Source organism: Crassostrea angulata, chromosome 8 (genome assembly GCF_025612915.1).
Source record: "Crassostrea angulata isolate pt1a10 chromosome 8, ASM2561291v2, whole genome shotgun sequence".
Lineage (NCBI taxonomy): Eukaryota > Metazoa > Mollusca > Bivalvia > Ostreida > Ostreidae > Magallana > Magallana angulata.
The window spans coordinates 14331190-14350866 of NC_069118.1; positions in this window are offsets into that span (position 1 = coordinate 14331190).

Here is a 19677-nt window from a genome sequence, read left to right on the forward strand (position 1 = left end):
CATATTAAAATGTTCCCGGATATTTTAGGTTCGGCCCGGACGGGTCTTTCTTTTATTTTATTTGATGTCACGTGATACAAGCGTATAAATACGACGGTGAATCAGCTGTCGGATGCTTAGTAAAATATCAGTAGAAGAGAGAAGTCAGTGAAGTTAAATAAAAGGTATTGTGTCAATACAGAGCTCGTCCGTTCGTAACGGCGTTAAGTGATTTTGGAAGGCCATAGAGGGGTTGTCCTCTTGGTACCAGGGTTTAGATCAATTACTTTAAAATGTAATTAAATACTTTCAAATACATTGATAATTTTGTCAATTACTTGCAAATACAATTACATTTATCTTTTCCAAATGTATTTAAATACTTTCAATTACTTTGACAAAAGTAATTAATTACAATTCAATTTCTTTAGTTTTTATTTTTAAAAATCTTGAAAGCAATTACAAGTGTAAATAGCATTAAGATATACAAGGCTTAATGTGCGGTAATGTTTCTAAAGATTGGAGTTCTGTTTATCTTTGAAATTAAATTTATGTAGTACCATTGTCATTGAGTTTATGTTTGGTTCTAAAGAAGATCTTCTATGTAGTGGATTTTTATTTGTGTAAATATGTTTTTATGCAAAAAATAAAAATTTTGGCAGCAGAGCGTATCTGGATATAAAAAAATATAAATCACAACAATTCGATATTAAGAATTAGACTTCCTTGAGTCTAAAATATGGGGGCTTTTGGGTATGAAAGGGGTTCACACCTGTACAAAATTAGACATTTATCTATCGCCCTGGGCAGAGTGTTATGTTGTATAAATATATTAAACATTATGTGACGTTGAATTATTTTATATACAAAGGCCCATGCCAAACAAGTATTATATGAATAACATTACTACATTACTTGGATTTAGGACAAGCAATCATAAACTGCCAATTGAGACAGGCAAATTGAACAATGTAACTAGAAATCAACGATTTTGTAATTTATGTAAAAATACCATTGGCGACGAATAACACTATATTATGATATGTCAGGAAATGAAAGAATATAGAAAAGCTTATCTACCATCAATGTATTTTAGACGACCAAATGCTTTTAAATTTTTAATTTTTTTTTCATGTAACAAGTTAGCTGTTATTAATAACTTTAAATTTATCAATATTATATATAAGAGAGTCAACTCTCCAGGTTGATGTGCACAGTATACACTCTTGCTTTTTGCATAATATTGTATGTATGGTATATTTTCTCTATGTTATTTTATACAATATGAGAATAAATGAAATGAATTGAAAAAACAGTTAAACATCATTAAAAGACACTATTTTTAAAATTTAAACTCGGTAAAAAAGTAATTGAAAAGTAATTGAAAATACATGATATTTTTGGAATGTATTTAAATACATTCAATTACTTGTAATTGATGACAGGGTCTTTCAATTACTTTGAGAAATGTTATTAATTATGCACAATTACAAATACTATTTCAATTACCCCATCCCTGCTTGGTACTGTAAGTGAGGCATTGTAGTCGTTAGGCTTGTCAGTCTGTCACTGCATGTTGCACTACAGTATCAAATTCTCCTTAATACATGTATTCTTACCAAAATTACATACCTTTACATGGTCATCACTGATTCAAAATGAATTTCTCAGAAAATACCCTTTCACATCTTGTAGTACTAGTCTTACTTTACATTTTAGTACAGAAAAATACATACCCATCCAGCAAGGCGTGAAAGTTTGTTTACATCAAAGTCAGTCAGGTGATTTGTAACCATGTCTAAGACCTTATCACCCCCATATTAAATTTAAAAAAAATTAAAAATAGTTTACAATCTCAATAATTTTTTTCACTTATATTTTGTGAATAAACATACCCAAGTTTACAACTCATAAAAAATGGACACCTACCTCACCAGAAAAGTCCTGAAAACAAGAAAAAAATTATTTTCCATCGGCCATGTTTTGACGTGAACCTTGACTGACTTACTGTAATGGCACCTGCACAGTAGGCTTTCCTCGGAGAAGCTAGCCATTGTTTCTTTTTCTAGTGGCTGATCAGACCGTCGTCAAGGCCGTTGTGTCCACTGTCTGCCTGCATAAGGCAGCCAGCCTACAGTGTGCACAGTGGTTGAAGGGCTACCACATAAAATGTCCTGAATAAGGCAGTCTACAGTGTATACGATAATCTGAGGACGGTCGGTCATTTTAACTGAGTGGATTGTCAATGTGGGTTTATACTGTCCGACCTAAACCAGGCAGCACCTGTACATCACACACAGTATCAATTATATATTCATTATACCCTTGTCGTGTTTGTAAATATTCTTGATTCCCTGGAATTACTTGTTGATTAGTAACCTAAGTAAGGCTATACCAATCATTTTTGACAATCAATAGGAAATCATTATATTATAAGACTTGTTAGGGTACATGTACAACCAAAACCCGGAAAAGACCAGACACGAACCTTTCTCTTGGCAGTATAAGTATGTTTTAAAAGCTCTTGTTTGGCAAAAATAATGGAAGATTTATATTAGACTTGATCATGGGCGTCATATACACCAGTCACAGTTCGCTATCTATTACCCGCCAGTTATTTGATGGGTTAATTGCCATCCGAAGCCTGTATTGCTCATTGTACATGACCCAACCCTGCGATTTTTCGGCCCCAACCTAACAGCATGCTTATTTTTGAATAGTTGGTGTGTTTTGCTAGGGTGGGCGGAAGATAATAGATAAATGCATGCATAAATGATGAAGGCATCTGTCCATTTCTCAATGGTTGTTTATCTATGATTGTGTTTGGGCTCGGCAATAATTTGGTCCTGGAAGTCCATTGACAATATGTCCATTGCCTCCGGTTCACACGCTAGCTCCTCGTCGCCGATAAATTCGATTTTTCCGCTGTGGACATTTTGGCTCGGAATAATTAAAAATAATCCATTAATTAATTGTATTAATAAATAATAGCATAAATACTTAATGAATAAAACTAACGATTTTTTTTACCTACTGCTGCATTCCACTTGGTTTTCAGCCGAACACTAATGAAATACCATGCAAATAAATTCAATCGATCAAAAATCTATATAAATTTATACAATCCAAATATATTACTTCTGGCAGCTTACATTATTACACAAAAAGAGTTCAATGTTTTGCTATAACAGCCATAATAAACATAAAACAGCAAGATGATTATGAAACAAATTATTTTAGCAAACTTACTACGTCTTACGTAATTTACGATTGTTTTAGAAAAAGGATTATTCCAGAAGGGAAATAACTACTATAAAATCATCCCATAAAACCCAACCAAATCGTACTCAAAATTTCCGGCAAATTGTTACTGAGATAAATGCGCATCCAATATGCGATATTATCGTTCAATCCGCTTAATCAAAGTTAGCATAGCTACCTGAGTAGTATAAGGCGCCTAGATGGGTGGTTTCCACTGTGTGCACTTTTTATGCAAATGAGGTAAAAAAAACGGGTTTAAGGTTGAAATGAGTTTTATTGAACAAGAACATCAAAAACCATAAAACAAGTGAAGAAATAAGAACAAAAGTTAAATTAAAATTAGTACACTGATCTTCTTTCTGAATGTAGCGATCATTTTCCATTAGTGAAGAAATAAGCACAAAAGTTAAGTTAAAATTAAAAAACTGTCCTTCATTCTGAATGTAGTGATCATTTTCCATTGTTCCTTTTTTCCTTCTTCTTCTTTGGGTTCTCCATTGAGGTAAACTGTGGGTCCTAAGAGATGGCTTATGTCTAGGACATTCATTGGTTCTTTCAAGAAGACTTCTCCGCTGATGGCTTTAGTGTTTCCGTTTTAGACTAGAGCGAATTTCTTGCAGTATTTGATACAGATATCTTTGAGATTTTTTAATTGACTCTCTATGCCATTTTTAGCTCCTACGTAAATGGTCATGGAATGTCTTTTTAATTCTTTATTTTTCAGCAATTCTTGGATCCATTCCGTTTGTTTGTCATTCATTTTTTTTTCTTCAGCCATTTTTTGGATGTGAGGCAGGATACCGTTTAACCCCTCGTATAAATCTTTCAGCAGTTTAACGGCAGAGTTTTTATCTTCAGTCATTTTGGCTAATTTATGTTGAGTTTCTTCTAGGCTTATTTCCACTTGGAAGTTCTCGTAATCCTTTTGACCGGCTATTCATTCTGGATACTATGGGTCTTCTAACAGGTCTTGTACTTTTTCCGAGATACTTTTTCTTCGTTTTCCACTTCCAAAACTGTCTGTACTGTAGTTTTTATCTCGGTTACCTCTGATTCTTCTTTTCACGTGAATGTTTAGTTGTCTCTCAAATTCTTTGTCTTCTTCTTTTTCCTCCTGCAGTCTTTGTTCTTTTTCTTTTTCAGTCTCCCATTCTCCCTAAGGTGATTTAGTTTTTTTAGGAGGTGATGAGAAAGGAAATTTGGGAAGATCCTCACCTTCATTAGGATGTTTCAAAACTCTGCCACTTATTCCTTTATTGACTAGTTCTTCTACCTTTACTTTGTCTTTTTTTTTTTTTTTTTTTTTCTTGTCTTTGACTGCTTCCACTCTTTTGCTGTATAAGTTATCTATTTTTGTTTCTGCCCAGGTCATGTGCTTCCACTGATCTTTTTCTTTTTTGACTTCCGAAGCATCATAGATGTCTGAGACTTCTGAGGATTAATGCCCGAAGACAGCATTGCTATTGTTCCTAATCTCGGATATGATCCCTCACGACAATTTTCCATGAAAGGATGTCGGTGGCTAGCTTGGATGAGTCGCGACGGGCGAGTCATTCGACATGCTAAAAATTGGGGAGAAATGCAGATAGGACCCTATACCGTGGACGGATACGACGAAAAGACTCATACCGTTTACGAATTCTGCGGATGTTATTGGCACGGGTGTCCTACCTGTCATCCCGAACAAGAAACTCAAACTCATCCTCATCGATCCGATTGTACCTGTGGTGCTTTGTGGTGCCAAGAACACGAGGCTCAGGACTGCCCAGAAAAAGAAAATCACCCTTCCACCAACAAAGGGAAAGGAGTCAAAGACAAGAAAAAAGCAAAAACCAAGAAATCCAATGAAAATTGGGACGAGGAAATGAAAACGGAGCAGAAAAAACCAGCAGGCGGTATGATGAAAGTCAACAAAGAAAATGTGTTCGTGGATTCTCCCACTCGTATAAACTTTATCTGACAAAATTGCACGAGAATTTCTGAACAATGTAATTTCCAGAGAGTCATTCTATGTTTTCTATTTTTTTGTGCCTATTTCTTCACTTGTTTCATGATTTTGGATGTTCTTGTTCAATAAAACTCATTTCAACCTTAAACCCGTTTTTTTTTTACCTCATTTGCATAAAAAGTGCACTCAGTTGAACCGCCCAGCAAGGCGCCTTATACTACTTACCTGCTCGTTGGATTTTCGGTTCTATAATGAACGTTCGTAACGCGTTGAATTTATGATGAAAATTGGCTTTATTTAAATCAATCGTACTAAATAGAAAAACAATGGTTGTAAATGATTGGAGATAATGGACTAAATGGATTAAATGACTTTTATTATAACCTAAACGATTTGCATTCAAAAACTGAAAAGAAACAACACTATAATCGAAAACTTTTTTACAGTTACGGAAGAACACCAATTCTGGACTGATTGAATTTATTCAATTTTTCCACAGAAATATCTGTTTATATCGTAAAAGAAGAAAGACTTTGGAGATATATGTAGGACTCAAAAGTGTGTTGGGACTCCAAAGTCCGACGGTCACGCCAAAGTCCGATGGTCTGCGCCAAAGTCCGATGGTGTGACACGCCAAAGTCCGATGGTTGACGTCATTCGCCAAAGTCCGATGGTGTGTCACGCCATAGTCCGACGGTTGACGCTATTCGCCAAAGTCCGATGGTGTGTCATGCCAAAGTCCGATGGTTCACAAAAAGGGGCGAAATTGTTCATAATCCGCTTTTATACAATGAAATGTATAAACGAAACGACTTACGTAAGTTCGAAATTGAACCGAATTAGAAATTAAAAACAAAAACATTGAGGTCATAGTCATTATTTATATAGTTCACTTCCCTTCCCAGCATTATTGAATTCTTTGCCATTACCCGGTTGAAGAATTTTGAGAGGTCTAAACAAATAAATGAAACGTAACATCACGTCCGACACCTCCTTTGCCGTTTTCTGCTTCAAACAGGCACCAAATGCAAATCGACTTTAGTAGTCCACGATGTTGCAGAAATAGTTGTATCCTCGTATTGGCGGCATTTTCTTCAAATCAATTTGCCACCTGCTGTTTGGATAAGAAGCAGGAATGAGTCTTCTGGTTCTCTCCGTTTTCGGCAGGTCAACCGCGGCCAGACATTTTCCACATTCAACTTTTCGTAAACGGCATCACCTTTACGGTGGTCAACGGCATGATTTTTCTTTATTTCTGCTACTAGCTCATATTTGACAGGACTCTCCTGTGTTGTTCATTAACCTTTGAACTCCTGAAAAACACGCAGCCCGTATCACTGTCAAGTATGAAATTTGATAAATGCTTCCAGACCGTTGTCTCCCCCGACTGAAGTCCGATTTCATCCTTGATTCTTTTTGCGCCCCATGACGGATGATCTGCCTTGACCTTGCAATTTTCTCAACCTCCTTTAAAATGGACCAGAACTGCTTGAGATTGCGGTCATTCGTCTCTCTCTTTTTTCTCACTTTCTCAAAAAATATCCCTCATCTCGAAGGCCTCCCGCATCCATCTTAGGATTCTTGGATTTAAATTGTTATTATCGACGTTACCAATACCGTTCTCGTGACGTGACGTCATAGAGTAGCGTGGCGCGTAAACAAACGGTGGAAGATCTTACTTTTGCGTGTTTGACCGTCGGACTTTGGCGTGACGTGTCTGTAGGAGATACACCGTCGGACCTTAACGTAACCATCGCTCTTTGGCGTCCCTATCTCCAACAACCCATCGGACTTTGGCGCAGATCGTCGGACTTCGGCGTGACCATCGGACTTTGGCGAGACCATCAGACTTTGGAGTCTTTCATATATATAAATGTATTTGATTAGAATCAATCAAAAAGATTCTCGACGGACATCTTTAATAACTAATTTTTTCTGTCAATCTTATTAATGGTAATGGTATCATATTTCAGATTTTGCTACTATGGAACTAGAAGAAATGGAATGCATAAATTAAAATGCTTGCACTATAGAAAGGAAGCAAAAGAAAAAGAGAGAGAGAGAAAGAGAGAAAGAGAGAGAGAGAGAAGATAGAGAGAGAAGAATGTGGAATGACGACAAAAATGCCCTTTTAAAAAAAATATCAAAAATATGATTCTCTTGAAAAGAGAGAAAAAAATTATACAATGAGTAAATACATGAGAGAGATATAGAAGAGAGAGAGAATGTAAAAACATCAAAACTGCTTTTTTCATACAATTTTGAAATTATGTTTCAGTTGAAAGGAGACAAGAAGATGGCACAATGGGTAAATTCATTTGAGAGAGAGAGAAAATAGAGAGAGAAAGGAGAGAGAGAGAGAGAGAATATAATAGAACCATTCATTATAACGAGGGGACAAGAATCACGCAAGTTCAAGTGATTTGTTCGGAAAAAATTAGCAATTTCTTTGGGCGAATAATCCAGTTGTTTTGACGAATTACAATTTGTTTGGACTCATATGTAAAAAGTTAACATCAGTTTTTGATATTCCTACTTTAGACATTAAAATTTTTTAAGCAACTTAAGCAGACTTTTTGGCACATTTTGAGAACAAATAATATTAATTCCACCATTATCTGTTTAGGAGAAAGGTTTTAAACATATATTGTAGAAGAACATATTTTCCTTAGGTCAAAATTTTGGTGGTTTTAAACGAAATAAAATTTCGTTGGTATTTAATTTCGTCATATCGTAGTCTCTTTGCCTTCAGTAATAGTTGGGTTCAAAATTCTCATGGATTTAAATTTGTTGATTTATACTACCAACGAAAATAGTGAAATTAAATCCTCAATGAATATTTTGCTTCTACAGTATACAATGTCATATATTTGTTTAGAATTAATCAAAATCATTCTCGACAGACATCTTTTTACTATTATTCCAATCAATTTTATTTAACATATCATATTTCAGATTTTGCTACAATGAAACTAGAAGAAATTGGTAAATATATTATTAATTGTAATACATCGATAAAAATGCTTACACAATGGAAAGGATAAGAATGAGAAAGTTTTTAAATACAATTGAGAGAGAGAGAGAGAGAGAGAGAGAGAGAGAGAGAGAGAGAGAGAGAGAGATCTTTTTTGAATCCCATTTTATTTACACCTACGGCGGCTTGGAAGTGATATATAAAGAAAGATTGTTTTACGTTCAAATTAGGTATTTGTTATAGGATAATGGATACGCCGTTTGTTCAGATAAATGCGTTACTAGTAGGGATGTCAATTATACTCGGTTGGCTTAGTCGATTAATCGGAGGCTTTAGTCGAGCGATAGTCGAGTACTCGATGATTTATTTGAAAATGGGTGTCCTTTTCAAATCAAATAATGGTACTGTCATACACATCTTAAATTAGAATAAAAAAAAATTAAAAACTTATGATAATACATGTATGTATTAGATGTATTTGATTTAAAAATAAATTGAAAATTATTTTATTCAAATATCCATTAGGAAATGTCCTGGCTTTTTCTTTTTTTCTTGTGACGCTTACACATAATTGAGCTCCATATCAACTTATTAGGCAAATCAAATATGACCTGTTAAATGTCAATTTTATAATTGACCATGTCTAATCCATAATCAAAGATTAATGATTATACATTTAATTACAAACGCCCTGACAAAATTAATGATGATTAAATTTTTGATTATGAAAACATTTAATCCAATAAATAACTGATAAGTGGAAACGCAAATTGTTCTGCCTATGTAAATCAAAAGAGATCAATTTGTAGCCGCTTTAAAAATTCACCAGGGACACCGATAGAAAAGAGTTTAACCTACGGATCAAAACCTGTCAAGAAAAAAAATCCTTTGTTTTGGTTTTTTTTTATATTCGTAGCCAAACAAACTGCCGCGTTAAGAAAAAATAAAGAGTATTTCAAATTCTGTTCACTTTAAATTTTTACGAGTAATCGACTAAGAAAATTTTAGTCGATGATCGGTATGATCGAGTACTCGTTGACATCCCTAGTTACTAGTATTTGTTCAGACGAGAGTGTATTTGTTCAGCGAATTAGCCTTATCCATTTGGACGGAAAAGTTATCTGTACGAGCAAATTAGGATTTTTCGGACAAGTATGTTTTTTTTTCGAGCAAGTAAGATTTGTTTGGAAGAAAAAGCAATTTGCTCGGACGAAAATACTATATGTTCGGATGAATTACAATTTGTCCGTAAAAATGAGATATTTGTACAAACAAATTGGTAAACGTTTTAGAAGAAAACAAATTGCCCAGAGAGAGAGAGAGAGAGAGAGAGAGAGAGAGAGAGAGAGAGAGAGAGAGAGAGAGAGAGAGAGAGAATCGGATTCATATGTTTAAAGTTTAAATCAGTTTTTGAGATGCCCACTCCAGACAGGAAAGGTTTTGCGGTAACTTAAGACGATTTTTTTCGCAATGCCAGAACAAATAATACATGTATGAATTCCACCCTTTGTTACACCTAAATTTGTCATGAGTTTTGAGAGTTGACCTTATATTTTACATATTTTACATGTATAACACTAGTGTATAAATAGGAATTTATCACTTAAATAAAACGGCATTGCAAGAAATGAGATGCTTGATCTCAATTCAACACCAATTTTTCACATTTTTCAAGATAAAATAATAAACATCTCTTTAACCTACTCTTTTGGTTATGGATTTATGAAATTGAATATTCTATATGCGGAGAAGACTATTTCAAATTTGTTATGCTTTTATTTTGTTCTCAGTAATATTTTTTTAAACACTTCATTTTATATTTGTCTATCCCTTATTTTATCTTTATAAACAAGTTTCTCACAAGGATGCTTCATTCACATAAGGACGCCGATTTGGGTTGTATTGCTGAAAAATTCATTATCAAAACTACACTTTTTTAAACCATATATAATTTATACCAATTCTAGCATACATGCAATATTTCTAGATATATGCTATCGGGTACTTTTAGGATATATTTCGAATTGCAGGTATGCAAGAATACATGTATTTAGAAAGTTGTCATTTTACAGACTTTGAAGCAGATTTAAATCAAAGTACTGATAGAACTGAAAAGCACTAACCTAGCTAGGTTCTAAAGGAAATTCACTTTGTACAAGCTTAGTTGAAAATTAAGATTAGTATCAATTAGATTTTTCTACATTTCAGCTTCTGTATACGCACTATATTTTCTCATTACCGCGTGACACCTACTGCAATGATGTACATAAGCCCCGTACATTACATTCACAATTATGTGCGTACACCTCTGAACTGGTTCCCTAACCTGTTTAAATGATGTATATTTCTGCTCAAAGGGGTGGTTATTCGATGCACCGGAAGTAGAAGTCTAACGACAATACAGCGCCAAGCAATGCTTAATGCTTTAAAAAACACCGTTGGCAATTTTCCAATAATTACGAATGAAGATTGGTCATATGAATTTATTTCAAAATTTAGGAATTAACTTTGAAGATACCATTACTATGTGTATAAAATCTCAAAGGCGTACGATATTTACTTTCTCCTTATGTTATCAATTATAACGAACTATACAAAGTTTCATTTTATCGTAAAGTCATAAAAGCACAATGACTACACTCAACTACCAAATAAAGAAAAAATCATTTAGAAATATATTTTTCTTTTACTGTGTTTATTTTAATAATGGAATAAATAAAAAAAAATAACAGGTATAAAAGCGCAGTAGACTTGAATGTGCACAAACCTGCGCAATGAAAACTTCACGGAATTTGTTTTTGTTTATTATATTGATTATATGTTAAATATTAAACGGAAGCAAATACAACATAAACTTGTGTCATTTGGTCTAATGATAGTAGCTAAATTTTCAAGTAAAATGACTGATATGAAACAGAGAGACAAACAAAGAAACAAGAAGACGATGAACGACATATAAGCAAGAGATTATTCAAACCTTTTGTTAGCTGATTTAATTGATTCACGTTTGTTTTTCGTTTGTTTGACCTCCTTGAATTCTCCTTATTGATCGCTGTAAGTGTGCAAGATATTATCAATGTGATTTTAAAGCATTTTAAGCTATTAGTCATTTTCATATATAATCGATAAAAATGTTCTTTACAGATGATCTACAAGTGTTAAAGAAAGTTGAGGGCCAGCTTGTCTTTGACAACATTTATCTCTCGTTGCTCCTAAGGAGGCATTGTCGAAATGGTGTTTTCGAAAATGTCATATATTTGTTGGATACGAGAATAATGAAGAGGAAAAACAATGTATATGACCTTAATCTTCTTAAAATTCTAACAACACGTGACAATGATGGCTTTTCTTTATTGCATTGTGCAGCAGAAGGGGGTTCTGTAGATATTGTGAAAGCTCTGATTAAGGTAGTGCGTGAGGTGAATAAGCACTTTGAAATGGAGGAAAGAATAAATATAGACAATACAACATATGATGGTCGGTCAGTATTGCATCTTGCTTGCAAGAACAGACATCGATCTCTTTGTAGATATTTATTGCTGAACGATAACTATAAAGATCTTCTTCTATTCAAAAAATCGATACAAGGCTGGAATGCAGCACATTTTGCTGCTATGGGAGGAGACGTACATATAATGGATAATCTCAAAAGCAATAATTTAGATATCAAAGATGTAACAAAAAATGGATTGAATATTTTTGACATTGCTTGCATACACAATAACACGGAGATGTGTAAAGATCTGATGAGCCGTGAAGATTTGAAACTTCCATTAGACAAATCCGATGCACATGGATGGACAATCGCACACTTTGCAGCAATGTCTGGAAACGCAGACATAATTGATTACTTAATCGCGAAAAAAGTTAAAATGATGAAAACTAAAAACGAAAAAAACATTTTGCACGTGTGTTGTGAATATGGGAATGAGGGGCTCTGTAAAAAAATATTGAAGCGTTTTGGCAAAATGGTGCATGACAAAGATGAAGACGGTTGGAATGCGCTACATTATGCTTCAAAAGGAGGAAATCTCGAAGTATTTAAGGAAATAGAAAGCTTCTTTAAAGAAAGTCTGTGCGAAACAACGGGTGACGAAAGAACAGTTTTACATATAGCATGCATCAATAACCGAATCGACATTTGCGATTACATTTGTAATAAAAAATCATACAAAGACATAATTGATAGTACGGGTGAGCGTAGAGGTTGGACAGCAGCTCACTACGTCGCCGTAGAAGAAAGACATGATGGAACTGAGAAAACTCTTATTCGTAAGTTAGTAGATGGTGGAATAAATTTACATGCTACTACAGTCGATGGACTAACTGTGTTGGGAGTAGCATGCGAACACCGAAATAGAAACCTCGTCAACTTCTTGTTAAACGAATATAATGACTTATTGGGTGTTGGAATAGAACAGTTAGAAACTGCAGCTAAAGCTTCGAATGATGATTATATTGTTGCTAGGATTCATGTAGCTTTAAAACATTACAATGGAAAAAGGGTCCCTGTAACAGTACCCGAGATGTCAGAGAAAGAATGCATTAATAATATCAGATTTGAAAGAAAACTGGGATCAAAAGAAAATGTTGCTATGCCAGAAGAAGAAGAAGACAGAGATAGCCCGTTCGCAACAAAACAAGGATCGGAAGAAAAGGAAGCTTTCTTAGATGATTAACTTTCCAATTTATTTTTGATTTAATTGTCATTTAATGTTTAAATACAAAATATTGAATATATTCAAAAATGCGCTAGTGAATGACACATAAATCACGAAAAAGATAGATGAAACATAGAGAAAACAGACGCCCCAAAATGTTTACTTTTTTAAATACCAAATGCTTAGAGAATCAATTGCTACATGTAATACCTATTTTCGGCTGGATTGTCTGTCATATTAAGATCTTCATTTAAAAGGCAATTGCATTTCGCACATAAAACATTTTAAACATTCTTCGCTACGTGGAGGGTTATACTATTCATTCTTTTATAGTTCAACTATATTGCGTGTATTCCTGGTAAGAATGATTCGTCTAATCAAAACAATTTAATGGGATGTGGTGATATGCGTGTATTTGTTGTTTTTTATTTTGCTTTAATACTTTGAATTTCTTCACTTGTGAGTGTTATGTAACAAAAAATGGATTGAATATTTTTGACATTGCTTGCATACACAATAACACGGAGATGTGTAAAGATCTGATGAGCCGTGAAGATTTGAAACTTCCATTAGACAAATCCGATGCACATGGATGGACAATCGCACACTTTGCAGCAATGTCTGGAAACGCAGACATAATTGATTACTTAATCGCGAAAAAAGTTAAAATGATGAAAACTAAAAACGAAAAAAACATTTTGCACGTGTGTTGTGAATATGGGAATGAGGGGCTCTGTAAAAAAATATTGAAGCGTTTTGGCAAAATGGTGCATGACAAAGATGAAGACGGTTGGAATGCGCTACATTATGCTTCAAAAGGAGGAAATCTCGAAGTATTTAAGGAAATAGAAAGCTTCTTTAAAGAAAGTCTGTGCGAAACAACGGGTGACGAAAGAACAGTTTTACATATAGCATGCATCAATAACCGAATCGACATTTGCGATTACATTTGTAATAAAAAATCATACAAAGACATAATTGATAGTACGGGTGAGCGTAGAGGTTGGACAGCAGCTCACTACGTCGCCGTAGAAGAAAGACATGATGGAACTGAGAAAACTCTTATTCGTAAGTTAGTAGATGGTGGAATAAATTTACATGCTACTACAGTCGATGGACTAACTGTGTTGGGAGTAGCATGCGAACACCGAAATAGAAACCTCGTCAACTTCTTGTTAAACGAATATAATGACTTATTGGGTGTTGGAATAGAACAGTTAGAAACTGCAGCTAAAGCTTCGAATGATGATTATATTGTTGCTAGGATTCATGTAGCTTTAAAACATTACAATGGAAAAAGGGTCCCTGTAACAGTACCCGAGATGTCAGAGAAAGAATGCATTAATAATATCAGATTTGAAAGAAAACAGGGATCAAAAGAAAATGTTGCTATGCCAGAAGAAGAAGACAGAGATAGCCCGTTCGCAACAAAATAAGGATCGGAAGAAAAGGAAGCTTTCTTAGATGATAAACTTTCCAATTTTTTTTTTATTTAATTGTCATTTAATGTTTAAATACAAAATATTGAATATATTCAAAAATGCGCTAGTGAATGACACATAAATCACGAAAAAGACAGATGAAACATAGAGAAAACAGACGCCCCAAAATGTTTACTTTTTTAAATAACAAATGCTTAGAGAATCAACTGCTACATGTAATACCTATTTTCGGCTGGATTGTCTGTCATATTAAGATCTTCATTTAAAAGGCAATTGCATTTCGCACATAAAACATTTTAAACATTCTTCGCTACGTGGAGGGTTATACTATTCATTCTTTTATAGTTCAACTATATTGCGTGTATTCCTGGTAAGAATGATTCGTCTAATCAAAACAATTTAATGGGATGTGGTGATATGCGTGTATTTGTTGTTTTTTATTTTGCTTTAATACTTTGAATTTCTTCACTTGTGAGTGTTATTTCAGTCGATTAAAAAAAACTGAAACAGCATTAAGTGCTGCACATTTATAAATGTCCACTTTTCAACAGAATTATTTTGTTACTTTTTTCATTCTACGTCTATATAATCTGCCTAAAACTACGTAATGTATAAATATTATGTCACGTGGCGTAAGAACACACAGTGGAATATAAAAAATTTATCCCATGAGTGATATCCACCGTATTTTGCGATAAACATGTGATAAATATTATATACTTGAGTCCATCACAGTTTATATGAAAATCAGTAAAAAAAAATAATTCATATAAGGCCTAATTGTTTTCATCAATTTTATTTTTTTTAGATTTGTCTAGAAAGTAATACATTTTTATTCAATAATGCTCTGTTTAAACAGATCCTTTTAATCTTATATTGTTATTTGTAAAAAATCGTACGCAGATTTATATTATATGACTATATGGTTATTTATGTCCTTTTTTAATTTTCAACAACCTCGTAATGATGTTTGATTATTAATGAGTTTTTTTCAGACTTAAATAAATGAATATATTATCAGCAAAACATTTAACTGTTTGCAATGGTTTTCGCCGACGTCATTACTCGCTAGGTGGCGCGCGTGCACTAGAGGTTATAGAAAAATTAAAATGGCAGACAAATATAAACAGTGGTCGGTGCAACGTCTAAAATGCGAGCTTGCTCAAAGAGGTGCCGCATGTGGGGGAAGGAAGATCGATCTGATCGAAAGGTAGGTATCTAATATAGAAATAAAGACATAGTTTTCATTCACGGAAATCATGAGATCGTTTATAAAGTGTACATTTAATCGTCGTTTTACAACACAAGACTTTGCAGATTAGAACCACTTTAGAACGTAACTATAGCTATTGCAAAAAAATGAAACTGGTTACAAGGCAAATATTTACACACTGATTAACTCAAAAGTCAGACAAATCTTGTTGATTTCAAAGAGCCATGGCTGAGAAACAGGCCTACGTAACATTACTGTTTATAGAGGTACCCAAAGTCCAAGCTCTTTTTTTAATTATTTTCATCTAGCACGGTATATATATAAAAACAATATCTACGAGCTTCGTGAGCTTAGCGAATTCGTTTGCAAAGCTTATAGATGTTTTCATTTACCGTGCTTTAAAAAAAATGCTAAGCCTTGTTTTACAACAATAGGAATCCACCAAAATCGATCTTAACATGTAGTCCAGTGAAACATTTTTCACGTGTCTTTTATTTACATACAATTATTTGATATATAGATTAATAATCATATCTGTATTTTGAATTGTTGAATTGAAACATACCTCATCATTGTTTTATAAGTAAATTATTGAACTGTTCAATATTTACACTTGATAAAGCATTTTAAAGCTACTATAGGAACTACAGTAATGTAACGTTAGCCGAGTACTATTATAGTCCAAAATATCCTGGTCTTTTTTTCACCGATTTTCAAATTTTAATTGCCAGTAAAACCTGCCCAGTAACATAAAACATAATTATACCTGCTTATTTTATAAACCAGGAAAACCTCAGATCTTTAGGAATACATGTATATTGTGTCATTGTAATATTACATGTACATGTTTACACATGTGCATCAAGGTCTATGATTTGTATTACTCTTCGGATATTTCAGGCTTGAATCGTATGACAGAAATAAGAATTTCAGAGAAGATCCCATCATAATTCCAGAGCCATTAGATGTATTCTGGCATATAACTGGCTTCCAGCAACTCAGACCAGAACACAGGAAGTCAATGCCACAGTTAACATACCACCAGATTGAACAATACTTTCTGTATAGAATGGCAAGTAAATATGTAAATCAAGATTTAACTGAAATGTTTCTAATTAAAGTGATATTTTAAAGTAGAATGTAATGTATTTCTGATTCGCATGTACATGTACAGGCTTACAACATTTTAACAACATACATTTGATTACCTTTTGAATTTAAAAAAGAACATTCTCTATGAAAATTTTCCAATTTTGATTTTCATTTTGTATAAGACAAACAGATGACATCTGACCTTAAAGCCTTAGAAAAGGGCAAGGACCTTCTAAATGGAGAGAGCATATTTGCATGCAGCATGTCATCAGATGAAACACATATATATTTATCTGGAGTAGTGGGTGCAGCAATGAAACAAAAGGTTTGGATCAACAATTTTGATGCTATTTAAATAGACATGATACAATAACAGGTTGATGTAATTATATATATATATATATATATATATATATATATATATATATATATATATATATATATATATATATATATATATATATATATATATATATATAACCTTGAAAACTTTTCTGAGTTATGAATGAATTTATAGTGCTAGCTTTGGCAGTACATGTCAAATTAACAAAATTGACCACATGATATCAGATCGTAAACTACCTCAGTGTCATATTAAATTTAGCTTGACAGTTATTATTTATGTCCTGATGATTTTGTAAAATTATTGACTGATTTTCTATACATAATGGCCATAAAAACATTTTTTAGAAATGATCTTGACCTCACTTTTTGAATCCTTTTTTTATATTTCAATAGTTATCCTACAATTTTAAAAATGGAATTGACAAAAGAACAGAAAATCCTCTGAATTCCCATTGTGAATGCCCTGCAGGCAAGGGGCCTCACGGAACATGTAAGCATGTTGCTGCTGTTTTGCTTATGGTGGAGATCTTTGTGGAAAAGAGAAATTTAGCAGTCAGGAAAGGTTGTACAGACAATCTGCAAAGTTTTCATGTGCCAAAGAAAATTTATGATGGTGTGTATTACATATTTTATATACTTTTGAATAGTTAATTTTCACATGAAATCATATGGCTCATTTAAAATATGCATTTTGATGCCATGAATGGCTCTGTATATGTATAATAAAGTGTAGTACTTTATAGGTAAACCACTGGCAGCAGATAGAATCCCTTATAAAAGGAAGCACACCGATGAAATGCTTGAGGATCCAAAGAAAGACAAGTACATGAATTTCTCATTAGGCTACTCCAGTTACATTTATAACTGTATGGTGAACTTCTGTTCCCAGTCCTCTACCAACATATCATTGAGATATTTAACTCCTTCAACCAGTCTTCAGGTATAATTTTAATGGCACTATTTCACAAAAATTAAATTCACTGTAGTAGTTGAACATTAGCTTAATTAGTAATGAAATAGGAAAGGAGGAATAAGCATATACATGAATTGAAAACATATGGCTAGACCGGGAATCGAACCCGGACCCTGCAACTCTAGTCAGGAGCTCTACCACTGAGTTACCCAGGCCAATATCCACGGTTCATATAGCCCCAACTACTACAGTAAAATGGATAGTATAATTTTGATACATGTAATACTTTATCTTTATTTTATACACACTTTAGGTTGCTAGTTGAGACCATGATTACCCTCAACAACCTTTAACAGAGCATCTTGTTGACAAAGCAGTTGCTGTAAGTAAACTAATGAACAGAACTTTGCAACCTAAAGGCATTTATGAGATTGTTTAATTAATATGTTTGTGATAGAGTCAGGTATATAACATTCCTACAAGCTCTGGCTAGTGGATTAACCCTTTAGTTCGATCAGTAGGGTGCTGGACTGGCATGCCAGAGGACAAGGGTTCAAACCCCACCTGAGGCTAAAAGTGTCTCTTTAACATGTTGAAAATCTGAGGTCAAAGCAGCATTCAATTTAAATATGGCAGCAAATATAAGAATATCATATACAGGTTCATTGTATCAACAAAAAGCTGCATGTTGATTTAACATACATGCAGGTAAAAAATGTCCCCCTTTCATTTTATTGTTCTCTTTTTAAGGTCTCTCCAAAAGATGCCAAGGACATAGAGAAATCTACAAGGATGCAAGCAAAGAGTAAAACCTGGTTTGATGAAAGAACATGGCGAATTACTGTCTCACGTTTCGGTGACATTGTAAAAATGACTTGCCGCAGAGACACAAGAAAATTGTGTTCTAGCATTTATCAACCTAAGTCAATCATTACCTATCCCATCATTCATGGTAGGCAGCAGTAGAGCAATTTCCATGTTTGAAGAACTGACTCATTTCAAAGTTAAAAAGTGTGGGTTATTTGTGTCTGTCAAATACCCTTTCATTTGAGCTACACCAGATGGTTTAGTAGAGAATGATGCCATAGTAAAAGTTAAATGCCCATATGGTGGTAGAGATGTTGATATTAAACCAGGGAAGAAATTCCCATTTCTTGTTAAATCAAATGGTAAAATTACATTGAAATCAAGTCATAAATACTATGACCAAATCCAAAGACAACTGTATATTTCAGGTAGAAAACTCTGCTACTTCATTGTTTACACATTTTGTGACATCTTGATCTTGAAACTTGAATATGATGAGGAATATTGTCTTTTTAGTTTATTGCCAAAACTAGAAATGTTCTACAAGAAACATTTCAGACCATATGTTGCTTCCTGTTTGTAATAGGCTTGTATGGTATTTGATTTCATGCACATGTAATTAAGCTTATTTACGTATTATGCACACTTCATTGTTGAAGTTTTTTGGTGCACTAGACATAGCAGAGAGAAGATAGAATGTACATTTTTTGATGCAATGGCTTGGTGTTTGCATTTTCATTTGAAGTTACATTAATTCATTCTCTTTCTGTGATATGAAACAATCAGTCATACTACTGTTCTGTATCAATATATTGTACAATTAATACCGCTGCTCCGAAGGGGGGGGGGTAGAATTTGTTTTATCTTTTTGTCTCTCGGTAACAAATTTCTGTCACTTTTTTTCAGAAGCTATTAATTGCAGATGCTAGAAATTTCAACACTCTATATTAAATATGCTATATGGTGGGATTCATTTATTAACAAATTCAATATCAACATTAAGTTAAATGCTGACTTTACTTATTATGTATATTCATTATGT